Raw genomic sequence first — 14,885 nt, forward strand, 5'->3', positions numbered from 1 at the left:
AAGGAAAAAAAAAAAAAAAAAAAAAAAAAAAAAAAAAAAAAAAAACCAAAAAAAAAAAAAAAAAAAAAAAAAAAAAAAAAAAAATCAGCTGACAATACAAACATAACTTGTTGACATTATCAAAATACCCTCCGCAAATTGTTGCACTTTTCAAAGCAGAATTCACAAATTTTGAAAATGACCGCATCCGTAAAATATTTCAGAATGAAATTCTATACATGCTCGCTTCTTATTATTAAATAATAATAATGAAAAATGTAAAATGCACTTTTTTAAGTACCGGACACATTGAGCTTTTTAACAATAAATACGATAATCACATGATGATGGTCAATAGGAATTAAATTTATGGGGCGAGAGCAATGAAACCTAAGAGGGATCACAAAGGGTGGATAATTTTCCTGCAAAAAAAAGGAGAAAAAAATGAAAAGGATTATTATTTACGGACGAAAATAACAACAAGTTTAAATCCGCAAAGTATAGTATTTCCGATTTGTAAAAATAAAATGAAAAGGATTATTATTTACGGACGAAAATAACAACAAGTTTAAATCCGCAAAGTATAGTATTTCCGATTTGTACAAAAAAATAATAATAATAATAATAATAAAATGCAATAGGTATTGAAAAACCAAACCCTATCTATTCACTGTGTTATTACGAGTATTCCAGGACGAAAAGAATCACCCATATTTCAATAGAGGACTAATGAGGTGGCGATATGTAAAATAATAATAATAAAAAATGCAATATTGAAAAACCAAATCCTATCTATTCACTGTGTTATTACGAGTATTCCAGGACGAAAAGAATCACCCATATTTCAATAGAGGACTAATGAGGTGCCGATATGTTTGGAAACCATTAGATACATGTTCGTTTTGATTTATTTCCATTATTTAGAAAAACTATTCACCAATATTTGTGGAAGTCGCGCACTCCAGATTCACTTGACCAAAACAATTCCTCAAATTGCTCAAAATTGACCAATGCGATATGTTTGGAAACCATTAGATACATGTTCGTTTTGATTTATTTCCATTATTTAGAAAAAACTATTCACCAATATTTGTGGAAGTCGCGCACTCCAGATTCACTTGACCAAAACAATTCCTCAAATTGCTCAAAATTGACCAATTCAATTCCTCGAAAAATAATGTCATCACAAAGGTCAAGTCTAATTCAGACTTGAATCTCCAGATATGACACTACATTGGACGAAAACCTGATTCAGTAACGTAACACCAATTTATTGGTTGAAGGTCGACAGCTTTTGATTTCTAAGCACTCTCTTCATTTTATCCTAAGATTTGTGGATATCTTTGACATTTACTTTTCCTAGGTGTAGGTACACGTGTTTTTCCATTTTTAAACTTCACACTTTGTTCCTTTTCGCACTATTCACGGAGCATCTTTTGTTCGAAAGCTTAATAAGGAAGGAAAACGGGAAGAGAAAGAAAAGATAATCAAATACTTTATTTGTCACAGATGTACCTTACAGTTTCCCTTAATTAATTTTCTTGCCTTTTTCCAAAAATAAAAACGTTTCTTGTTAATTTCATTAAGTCGTCTTTTTTTTTTCGAAATTGTCTTACAGATAATTTTAAATATCGAGTCCCTAAAGATTGCTTGTAAATTGCTCCAAAACATATAATTCACTCTTTTTTTTTCGAAATTGTCTTACAGATAATTTTAAATATCGAGTCCCTAAAGATTGCTTGTAAATTGCTCCAAAACATATAATTCACTCTCAGAGAAAGTATCTAGAAAAACAAAACCCCGACCGAAAGTTCTGACTATGTCGAAAAAATTGAAGAAGAAAACAGAAACAACAACTTCATCATAATGTATTACAATTAGGGGTCTATAAATATTGCCAGGAAACTAGGAAAAACCTGAACAAGTCAATGCAAACTCGAGGCTAATAAATAATACATAAAAGTTCTGACTTTGTCGAAAAAATTGAAGAAGAAAACAGAAACAACAACTTCATCATAATGCATTACAATTAGGGGTCTATAAATATTGCCAGGAAACTAGGAAAAACCTGAACAAGTCAATGCAAACTCGAGGCTAATAAATAATACATTTTGTGAACTTATGCAAAGGTTAGAAACATAAATAATTGTCTGGCGAATAATGTAGCTGACATAGAAAGGAGGGAAAAAATGAAAGAGGTAAAAAAAATATGGTTTACCGGAAACACCGAGCACAAAGTTTCCCCTGAAAATTGTGAAATTATCTTTCTGAAAGATAAATTTGGTGTACGAGTAAATAGAGAGATAGGCAACAGAATATCTATCATCTTACAAAGTAGGTAAATCTTGAATCTACTAATAAACGAAAAAAGTAATTTGACATCTCCACTATTTTGTCTTTCTGAAAGATAAATTTGGTGTACGAGTAAATAGAGAGATGGGCAACAGAATATCTATCATCTTACAAAGTAGGTAAATCTTGAATCTACTAATAAACGAAAAAAGTAATTTGACATCTCCACTATTTTCTTCGTTTGCGCTACGAACTAGCCATTACCTACCTACTTACGACTAGGAATGAGTTAGGTAGGTATTACCTTGTTATATGAGGATCATTTTTGTCGTTTTTTTTCCTTTCCAAGCTATTAAATTTTGGAATTTTATGGGTAACTAAAAAATTACGTACTGCTCCAAAGAAAAATGAGTGAGCAAGCTCACCCAAAGTAAAGGATGAGGATAAGCTTAGACTAGTTCAAGTGTATGAATTTCAAATCGAGAATATACCGAAAGGAAATAGGACGCTTTCTATATTTTTTCTTCTTTTTTCCAGAAAATTTATGTAAATGTCATCTGATTTTCTTGTAGAGATTGTCCCGTTGTTATTATTTTCAAGTTTCAAGTTTTTACGTCCAGAAAATTTATGTAAATGTCATCTGATTTTCTTGTAGAGATTGTCCCGTTGTTATTATTTTCAAGTTTCAAGTTTTTACGATGATTCAATAGGCTTTGTCTCTTGGGAATGAGGAACAAATCTATTTGTAATGTTCTTTTCCCCAGAATATTTGCACGTAATTTAGTAAGTTCTCTATTGAATGATATCGGATATCAACATGGAAGTCTAAGGAGGACCTCGTCCGTCTTATCTAGATCTCGAAAACAATAGAAATCGCAATGTAGGTAGTTTCCTTGGCTTTCGTGAAAAGGAAAATATAGAGGGAGGTTGAAATTGAAATCCCATGAGAACAACTTTACTTATGATAGGTATAATATAATGATCATTAACCACTGAGAAAAAAAATCTTGAACTTTTGAAAAACCATGGCACTATCTATGACAAATAAGTAATAATGCGAATCGGTAAAAATTACTGACTGTAAACGTGGAAAAGCTTTAGAAGGATCGATGTCTTCGTGTTACTATTCCTGAAGCATGTTCGCCTTTTAAAAGGAATTTATTGTTCAATTACTTTTCCACTTTTCCTTTCACTGTCTTCTACTTTCATGATTTATTTTTTGTACATATTATTATAATAATATATTACTTTGATTTGAAATGTGTTTAACGAAGAAGAAAACAAAATAAAAAGGAGAAAAAAGCGAAAGTAATGTATTTTTTACATGGTTTTATTCTGTGAAAAGACTACGCGAGGCACATATAAAATAAATATTATTTATAATAATCTTTTCTTTGATTTCATTGTTAAAAGAAATAATTATTTTTTAAATATTAAAAAAAAATGATTCCTCATGTTATTATTATTTGCAATATACAGGGCTATACATTAAATCTCTTAATACCTGCTTTCCCTCTTTAAGAGCATTGACGGAAACACAGAAATCGAGGAGCTTTGGCAGACATACAAAAAACGAATGCAGTTTGAAGAAGAAAAAAAAAAAGTAAAACAACATGGTCTTAATTTCCTAACCTCACTTCTTTTATAGGCCGATAATTTTAGAGATGGATAAAAATTAACTTTCCAAATTGTACTCTAAAATCGGCACCTACACATTCCTATAAATAACCAACTTTCACGTGGTGAAATGATATTTGAATTTTCGCACATCCCTGTAAAACGTACCGGATCTCAATATTCTCGTGATATAGGGAATCCTCGAGATACTTTACTTTGTTCTCTGGAAAATCTTTCCGTTTCTGTACTTTTTATGTTACACGATGAAAAAGTAATTACTTTTCTGATACATACGCATTACCGAACATCAAGAATAATATAATCTACGTACCGTCATTTTTACACAATACCTACCTATGTACAAATAATGATACGAAGATGAACCATAAAAAAAAACTTGCGAGGTAGGTACATACTTCAAGAATTGATTATTAGAAAATAAATTACCATATGTTCTGATTTTCATAATCACATGTTGCTGACACAAATGTCACCAACCTTCACTTATCAAAATTAGAAACCAATGATTTTTTTAGTGACAAAAATTTGATGCCAATTACGACTTTTCGAATAATTGAAAATAGTCCGAAATTTCCGATTGATTTAACATGATATTTTAATTTGTTCATTCAAGTTCAGTTAAATGATTACCAAAATAAAATTCAAGAGATATCAAATAGCCAAACAAAAATCACATTTCTAAAGAGAGGGTATACAATTTTATTTATTCGTGAAAAAAGGGTTAGAAGTGAAGGTCCCACCCTCGGTTTTCTTCAATAGATATTGTATGATTTGATACAATAGATTTATAATCCATATTAAGGTTAGTCGATGCACTTGTTAGCATTAAGAATAGAGAGGAGAGATTTTTGTTACAAAGCAATTTAACTCTCCACACAAAAAAAGGCAAGTGGATTGAGTTAAGTAAAGGAAAAATAGGGACAGAGCTTTTCAAAAGACTTACCCATTGGAAAAGTGCTACATACATTTCTAAAAGTAAAATGGTAACAATTCTGGATGGAATATCTAGGTTTGATGGTAATAGTAAGTACAAATTTATAGTTAAACGTGAAAACTTGCATTAACACGTAGCCCTGGTATTTAAATATACCTACTGTGTTTAACATTAGAAATACTTCAGACTATTAGACTGCCGGCGCTCGGCGTAGGATGGAAAATTCTGACCGTAGTTGGTTTGCCAAAGATTCTCATCCCTAAAACATGTTTCAATATATGGATCACAAAATCAAACCAGATATATTCCGAAAAGTGATGTTTTCAATAGATCGTATATCGTGATAACAGGAAGTAACATATAGACTGCCGGCGCTCGGCGTAGGATGGAAAATTCTGACCGTAGTTGGTTTGCCAAAGATTCTCATCCCTATAACATGTTGCAATATATGGATCACAAAATCAAACCAGATATATTCCGAAAAGTGATGTTTTCAATAGATCGTATATCGTGATAACAGGAAGTAACATGGAGTTATAATTTTATAATATGAATATTCTAATAAAGAGGTGGGAAAATAATACTGATATAAAAATTGGTATTTCATAAGAAACTTAGTTTAGTCCACTTGGGGAAAAATTGAAATTATCTTTCAATTTTTTTACCTAGAATTAAATCAAATAGGTACGTACTACGAAATTGTTTGAAAGGGAAATAGGGAAAGTACATTTTGACCTCAGACAAAGCAGAATGTTAACAATTAAAAGTCTACCCTGTTTATTGAACTGTGGCGAAGTAAAATGCTCCTCAGTTCTACCTTGCATTTTTTACATCGTTCACAAACAAGTCATTCAATCTACTATCTTTTGATCAGATTTGTTGTGGAAACAGCTTTAATAAAACTATTGTTTTATGTAGAAGGTTGGAGAAGAAATTGGAGTGAGAATTTGTGGAGAAAAGGCAAAAGACGCTCTGGGTTTAGCCTCTCCTAAACAGGGGAAAAACAGAAAAAAATTGAACACTTTAGATAGAACAGAATGTGAGCCCCACTTAAAGTAAAAGAAAAATCCTCAAATTATAGCTACATGTTGTACACTTGTAAAAGATTTAATTAGCAAGCAATTCCTACTGATGACTTTTCAATCCTATCCCTGAATTTCCCCAAAGGGCAATGGAAATTGAAAGCTCATCTGACCCCTCATTAGAACTGCTATATCGAGAATTTTTAAATTATTCATGGGGGAAAGTACCTGGAAGGAAAAGTTTTCATTTACATATGACATTGTAATAAAGGATGCAGGATCCCGTTACCTATTATGAGATTTACGCTTTCAGCTTAGTAAGCACACAAGTTGGGTACGTATAAAACTAATATTGTTAGACAGTTCTCAAAATCTAAATGAAAGGCAGGGTCAATACAATTACTACAAATTTCAGTGTCATAGGTTTGACCATTCCTCTGAAATGCAGTCACTTATTCCAAAAAATGGAATTTATCTCATTAGAACTGCTATATCGAGAATTTTAAAATTATTCATGGGGGAAAGTACCTGGAAGGAAAAGTTTTCATTTACATATGACATTGTAATAAAGGATGCAGGATCCCGTTACCTATCCTTCACACACAAATCCCAAGAGCTTTAAGAGAAGTTTGAAGCATCTACTATTTGTATACGAGATACGATATGGAGAAGTACAATATTACTTGTAATAGTACAACAATCCGAACTGGTAATGCCTAAGTATTCAATATCTAGTAGAATCCAGGCAGCTATAATGAAACAATTAAATTTGACCTCTAAGCTGTTCATCTAAAATATCTGTGGCAAATTTAGAACATTTCACTTGCCACAGTTTGTTTGTTGTTCACCTACAATGACAATAGATATTCCAGATAGAGACAGTTTTTTTCCAGATTGAACGGTAAAAAAAAAGTTTCGATGATGTCAGTTTACAGAATAATCCTATTAAAATCACTCAACTATAATTTTAATTATTAGGGAAAAAATCTCGTAAAAAATAATTACATTTTGAGATAAATTAATTGCAAATGATTGCTTCAGTGTTGGTGACAATATTTTTTTCACCAACTTTTTTTATGTAAAAAGTCTATTTATTTATCCAAATAAACAAACTATTTCTGTGCTTTGCAGAATTTTGGGAAGGGCTCCAAAGGCTGTTGGTCAATGAATGGCAATAAATTATGTAACTTCTACATAATCCTGGATCTCCAAATATAGGTACCCATTGACATGGCATTTCTATCTTTTCGTCAATGCTAGAAACGTTCACATCATGGAATGGGCAATTGGAAATTCCCTTCCCTATTTTATCCAGTCCTCATTTACTATTCAAATAAAATGGCCCCAGGCTATTAGCATGTATGTGAGGCTGAAGTATCCCTGTGCCAGTGTCTCTACGATTGATTATCCGAAGGGATTTTTTGCTCAACGAAGCGAGACCAGACAGTCCTCCCGTCAGTGGTGTGGTCATATCTCCCTCTCAACCTGGGTAAACTTTCAGGTTGTTGAAGAAGTTCAGGATAACTCCTAGAAAACACACAGATAAAACAAGATTAATTAGATTACTATCCAATAAATATGTAACTGTAAGTCCCAGTATCTCACAGGTTGAGCGTTGTACTCGGTTCGAATCTCAGAGGTCGATAGAAAAACATAAAAAAAGATCTGTTTTAGGTATGATGGGCAAAGGGTTCCAGATTTTCTCAAGTTTATCAACGTTTAGAAAGTATACCAATTGGTCCGAATCATCCTTCTCACTACGCTTCTGCCTTACGGCCTCCCATCACGCTAGTTCCGATACAATATCGAGAGGAGAGGTATATTCCTCACATTATAAACAAAACCTAGCAAGCAAATAAATCATACAAAACAGAAACGTAATGGTATGCATTTGTGAAGGGTTACACCAATGTCTCGGGGGCGAGAAAAGTTCCATCTCCCCCCTCCATCACTTTTTTCTCTCACCAAGAGGAGAGCCCCTTGGAAGGGACGAAGGGTCACTATTTCACTATTCAGTTTTTCTGTTTTGAATTATTGAAAAACAAAAGTTAGCTAACAACTTGCTGAAATAATTTATGGCTTTTTGTCCGGCAAAAGTTTACGCTATTTCTCTAGTCCCTTTTTGACCTTTTTTTCGAGAAGCTTTTGGGTATAGAGTCAGTTTTATACGCATAGTTTTTTTAAATATAGTGATGTATTTATAAAGCTATAAAGAGGGGCTAGAAAACTCGTAGTCCAAATTTCAAGGATATTGACATGGCATTTCTATCTTTTCGTCAATGCTAGAAACGTTCACATTATGGAATGGGCAATTGGAAATTCCCTTCCCTATTTTATCCAGTCCTCATTTACTATTCACATAAAATGGCCCCAGGCTATTAGTATGTATGTGAGGCTGGAGTATCCCTGTGCCAATGTCTCTACGATTGATTATCCGAAGGGATTTTTTGCTCAACGAAGCGAGACCAGACAGTCCTCCCGTCAGTGGTGTGGTCATATCTCCCTCTCAACCTGGGTAAACTTTCAGGTTGTTGAAGAAGTTCAGGATAACTCCTAGAAAACACACAGATAAAACAAGATTAATTAGATTACTATCCAATAAATATGTAACTGTAAGTCCCAGTATCTCACAGGTTGAGCGTTGTACTCGGTTCGAATCTCAGAGGTCGATAGAAAAACATAAAAAAAGATCTGTTTTAGGTATGATGGGCAAAGGGTTCCAGATTTTCTCAAGTTTATCAACGTTTAGAAAGTATACCAATTGGTCCGAATCATCCTTCTCACTACGCTTCTGCCTTACGGCCTCCCATCACGCTAGTTCCGATACAATATCGAGAGGAGAGGTATATTCCTCACATTATAAACAAAACCTAGCAAGCAAATAAATCATACAAAACAGAAACGTAATGGTATGCATTTGTGAAGGGTTACACCAATGTCTCGGGGGCGAGAAAAGTTCCATCTCCCCCCTCCATCACTTTTTTCTCTCACCAAGAGGAGAGCCCCTTGGAAGGGACGAAGGGTCACTATTTCACTATTCAGTTTTTCTGTTTTGAATTATTGAAAAACAAAAGTTAGCTAACAACTTGCTGAAATAATTTATGGCTTTTTGTCCGGCAAAAGTTTACGCTATTTCTCTAGTCCCTTTTTGACCTTTTTTTCGAGAAGCTTTTGGGTATAGAGTCAGTTTTATCTTTTATACGCATAGTTTTTTTAAATATAGTGATGTATTTATAAAGCTATAAAGAGGGGCTAGAAAACTCGTAGTCCAAATTTCAAGGACTGAATGCATTGTTGACGATGACACCAATTTACAAAAAATGGCAGAGTGTACTCTGACCACAAAAAGGTATCTATCTAATTATCCAGCAGACTTTAGTTTCTGTGTAAAAATATTTCGATGAAAAACATTATCTTTGTTAATAGGTATTCTCTTTTTACGTAAAAAAATATTATTAGTGAGTACCTATCTATTTTAATCTTTGTAATCCTAGAATAATCAACTGGACTCAATAATACAGGACTTGCCTTACTTTCCAATACTTAACCTGGCAAGTGGATTGAGTTAAGTAAAGGAAAAATAGGGACAGAGCTTTTCAAAAGACTTACCCATTGGAAAAGTGCTACATACAGTTCAAGAGATATCAAATAGCCAAACAAAAATCACATTTCTAAAGAGAGGGTATACAATTTTATTTATTCGTGAAAAAAGGGTTAGAAGTGAAGGTCCCACCCTCGGTTTTCTTCAATAGATATTGTATGATTTGATACAATAGATTTATAATCCATATTAAGGTTAGTCGATGCACTTGTTAGCATTAAGAATAGAGAGGAGAGATTTTTGTTACAAAGCAATTTAACTCTCCACACAAAAAAAGCAAGTGGATTGAGTTAAGTAAAGGAAAAATAGGGACAGAGCTTTTCAAAAGACTTACCCATTGGAAAAGTGCTACATACATTTCTAAAAGTAAAATGGTAACAATTCTGGATGGAATATCCATAGGTTTGATGGTAATAGTAAGTACAAATTTATAGTTAAACGTGAAAACTTGCATTAACACGTAGCCCTGGTATTTAAATATACCTACTGTGTTTAACATTAGAAATACTTCAGACTAATAGACTGCCGGCGCTCGGCGTAGGATGGAAAATTCTGACCGTAGTTGGTTTGCCAAAGATTCTCATCCCTATAACATGTTGCAATATATGGATCACAAAATCAAACCAGATATATTCCGAAAAGTGATGTTTTCAATAGATCGTATATCGTGATAACAGGAAGTACATAACAAAAACCATACGATTAGACAACGATCAGATCCATTATATCGTACATCACATTCAAATGAATAAAAAGCCACCTGTTTTAAATGTCTGAACCTATTGTTAACTTTGCCAAGTGAGGATTGAATTAGACAATAATATAAATGGGGTACAATTTAGTCAGATATGAATAAAGTCGATGAATTATATTTATTTAATGAAGATAATATGGATAAGTTCTACAAATGATACCTACTTAACTTAAATACAAGCAAGTGTAGCGAAATAACGATAATGATAATTCTTCAATAGATGAGTCCTAGTAATGATTTTTTTTTTTTTTTTTTCTCACTAATAGATATTTACTTATTTTAAAGACAAGTGTTTCATCCCCGATTTTGTCAGATGAATATTTATATAGAATTAGATTAGGTTTACTCATTATACCTATACGTTAGGTACTTAAAGTTATAGATTTCTTAATTTTTCAGGAGCAGTAGGTACGAAGAGCAAAGGGAATCTTCATCATATTTACATCAGATTTATTAGGTACCTATATGCATATTTTACAAGTTCGGCCATGCCTTTTCCACAAGTTTGGCCATGCCTCGGGATGAACTAGCGGGATTCCGGAGCGAAGCGACGGAATTCAGCTAGTAAAATAATATTAGTGAAGCGAAAAGTTTGACTGAAAACTTTGGTGACATGTGGGTGGAAAGTTTCAATTTATATTTGACCTTGGGTATCGTCATTCGATGAGATTATTCCTCTCATTATGAGATTTGAGTGACCAGCGGAAAATTAACCATTTGCGGTGTTTTGATAAGTTAAAGCAATCTACTATGCAGAGGCTACAGGCTACCCATGTTTTTTTCCCGAAGAAACTTTAAACTCCTACCATAAAGAAAAAGAAAAATCGAAGTTGTTACCATGAAATTCGAAGCATTCAATTGCATTATTTCAGATATCCAAAGCAATTCAAGGAAATGAATTGAACAACCTCACTTAGAAAAAGTACCTATTCATGGAATGTTCAAGACCAACTGGTAATGAAACTTTCGGATAATTTTCATCACAACTTTTAGCAAATTTTGAAACGTATTCTGTCCATACTGTGTACACCTCCGAATGTAAAGAAAACCAATAATTTCAATATCTAGTAGAATCCAGGCAGCTATAATGAAACAATTAAGTAAATTTGACCTCTAAGCTGTTCATCTAAAATATCTGTGGCAAATTTAGAACATTTCACTTGCCACAGTTTGTTTGTTGTTCACCTACGCTGGTAATGATAATTTTCATCACAACTTTTAGCAAATTTTGAAACGTATTCTGTCCATACTGTGTACACCTCCGAATGTAAAGAAAACCAATAATTACCACAGTTAATAATAGCTAATATGCATAAAAGACTTTTTATTGCAGAAAAATTGTGACTTTAGATCGCAAAGTTGTCTGAATCTTTCGCATTTTTAGTCACGAAATACCATTGAAACGACCCTTGTACATCAATCAACAGGCTTACACAAATATGTATTTCTCTTTAATATTGACGTAGGAGGGTAATACACAGTAAGAATTCCAAAGATATTTCATATTTGCCCCTAATAATGTCATTTCTTTGATGCATAAATATTGACGTAGGAGGGTAATACACAGTAAGAATTCCAAAGATATTTCATATTTGCCCCTAATAATGTCATTTCTTTGATGCATATTGATTAACTCTACATATAGCAACATAACCACACGAGCACATGTTGCTTTGTGTAATATTACAATTTTGATTACATTATTACAATGCTTGCAACTTCATAGAGAAGCTGCAGTTCATTATTCATGAAGTTTGATTGAAGGATAATTAAAATTTCAATATTGTTCTATTATTAGACCATAGCATAGGTACATAAATAATAAATTACTTCGTCCAAAAAGTCTTGCAATTTTTCATCTCGTAGTACTGTCGAAATATGCTTTAGTATTTTCCCTACATATTTGAAAATTGGAATTTTAAATTTATTTACGAATTTTGAAAATGAAAAATCTTTCGAACATGATGAGAACACTCGATAAAATTGAGCTGAATGGACCCAACCCATCGAAAGAAGACGTGCTTCATTCTCAAAATTAATATTCATAATAAAAGGGGCAAAGAAGCTTTTCCAAAAATGCATTGAAATTTACCTTTAGAATAAACATATTGAGACTGGAACTATCAAAAATGCAATAATGTACAGTTTTCGTAAAAGCTTTTTCAAAAGTAACCATATTTGAGGATCTATACCTGATTTCACACGAATAATAATCTACACGTTTCAGTGAAATATGTTCATGAATATTAAATACATCATTATATGAAAACTACTTCCACCTTTAGGAACTTTTTTAATAAGATAAAAACTTAGAGCTTTCAATGACCATGATAAGCGCCATGTTTCGGCCTAGCGTGTTTTGCCTTCTTTATAGGCCGACATTTTTAGGTAGGAACTTGGCCTTATTTTTACATTTGTTCGTTTTGAGGGAGATTAAAAGATGGTATCGTTAATTTGAGCACGTGTCAATTCACTCACTTCAATTTTATTTGAGGTAAAAAAGAACTGAAAACTTTACTAAAAACATTACTTAATGATGATGTCTATCCCGGATGAGGTAGGTAAAAAGGCTAGCTTGAAGATATCTCAGTTCTAAATTGTGTTTAAGTGATCTAACGATTATTCTCGATTAAAATTACCTGCACCAACTGGTCGAAATCAACAGCTACTTGAAAAGCTTTTATACGCATAGTTTTTTTAAATATAGTGATGTATTTATAAAGCTATAAAGAGGGGCTAGAAAACTCGTAGTCCAAATTTCAAGGACTGAATGCATTGTTGACGATGACACCAATTTACAAAAAATGGCAGAGTTTACTCTGACCACAAAAAGGTATCCATCTAATTATCCAGCAGACTTTAGTTTCTGTGTAAAAATATTTCGATGAAAAACATTATCTTTGTTAATAGGTATTCTCTTTTTACGTAAAAAAATATTATTAGTGAGTAGGTACCTATCTATTTTAATCTTTGTAATCCTAGAATAATCAACTGGACTCAATAATACAGGACTTGCCTTACTTTCCAATACTTAACCTATTCAACATTTTTTTTTTTCCAAACAGCCAACACACACAAACAAGCGAGCTTTTAATCTCATTGATACGTATTGATTCCGACTTTGATATGATTGAAAAGGGATTAAAATCTCCGGGGTTGATGTTGCATCCGATTATACAACGAAAAACAAACTTTTAATTGGGTTTCAATCAAGATAGCGAGGATTTTAATTAGACGAAATATATTATCATTGGGATTTGGAAGGGGTGGGAGGCATTGTTGAGGTAGGTGGGATAGAATAGGAAGGCAACTGAGGTATTGAGGAAATAGCTGATAATAATACGTTGGGGTAGCTACTCTCCCACCCTCATATCAAGAGTGTGGTTACCTCATGCCTGCAGACCAATTATAAATACCGAAACAGTATTTTAGCCCGGTGTACTTTCAGATATTATTTTATGTAGCATGAAATAAACTCATTTTTATTATCCCCATATATTTAATCGGAAAAACAGAACGATACCCCGTACTAAAGTGTGGCGAATTTATTGGTTTGCCATGGTTTTAGATTATTGAAGAGCGCAATGGGATTCAAACCACCTCTCTCACTCTCTCATTATTTCTCCTGGTAAAATAAACTGATTACATTGGTGATAAACATGTCAGGCCGTTCCAAATCCAGCACACAATTTCCACGGGTCCTGATAGTGCCATCTGAAAAATCCTTCATTAGTAAATTAATTAGCGGAAAAAAGCAAACGCTTGAATACGAGACTCGCATAATCCCTACGACCTTTGTTTATTTTTGACCTGAATTTATACACGGGACAAAGTTTGTAGAGGACAAGGGAGCAAAAAATAGTGAAGATAAGAGAGAGGGAAAACTTATAGGTTATCAGACTGATAAGTATCAGCTTTTTTTTTTAATCTTGAATTTTTCTCTCGCTCTCTCATTATTTGAAATAAAAGATTTTGTTGAGAATATAGCAAAATCTTCAAGTTTCTAGGTCAATGCTATTACATTTTGAATTCCGCACATTTTGAACAATCCCTCAAAACAGAAAAAGTTCTTGTGAATCACTTCATGTCATTAACAGACAAGAGATAATATTATACAATCCAAGGGAAAACTTATAGGTGATCAGACTGATAAGTATCAGCTTTTTTTTTTAATATTGAATTTTTCTCTCGCTCTCTCATTATTTGAAATAAAAGAAATTGTTGAAAATACAGCAAAATCTTCAAGTTTCTAGGTCAATGCTATAACATATATATTCCCCACATTTTGAACAATCCCTCAAAACAGAAAAAGTTCTTGTGAATCACTTCATGTCATTAACAGACAAGAGATAATATTATACAATCCATAGCTTCAATTAGCAAGGTCAACATCACAATACTGATGACAACTCAGCCCTAATTGAAAACACCATAAATAAGAGAGAAAAACGCCCTAAAACCACGGAAACAACAAAAACCATATTGTCAAAAGCTATTGAGAAACCTCGTGTTGAACAAGATAATTTGTGTGAAGCAAATCGTAAACAAACCTACAAATTAACGACACGAGTTCAAAATTTACCCAAAAAACTAGCAAATAAAAAACTGTGCTGTTAACGGGAATAATTTCATGTGAAAAGAAAATAGTATTATATGAAAGCAAAC

The sequence above is a fragment of the Diaphorina citri genome, unplaced genomic scaffold (assembly GCF_000475195.1).
Source record: "Diaphorina citri unplaced genomic scaffold, Diaci psyllid genome assembly version 1.1 scaffold326, whole genome shotgun sequence".
Lineage (NCBI taxonomy): Eukaryota > Metazoa > Arthropoda > Insecta > Hemiptera > Psyllidae > Diaphorina > Diaphorina citri.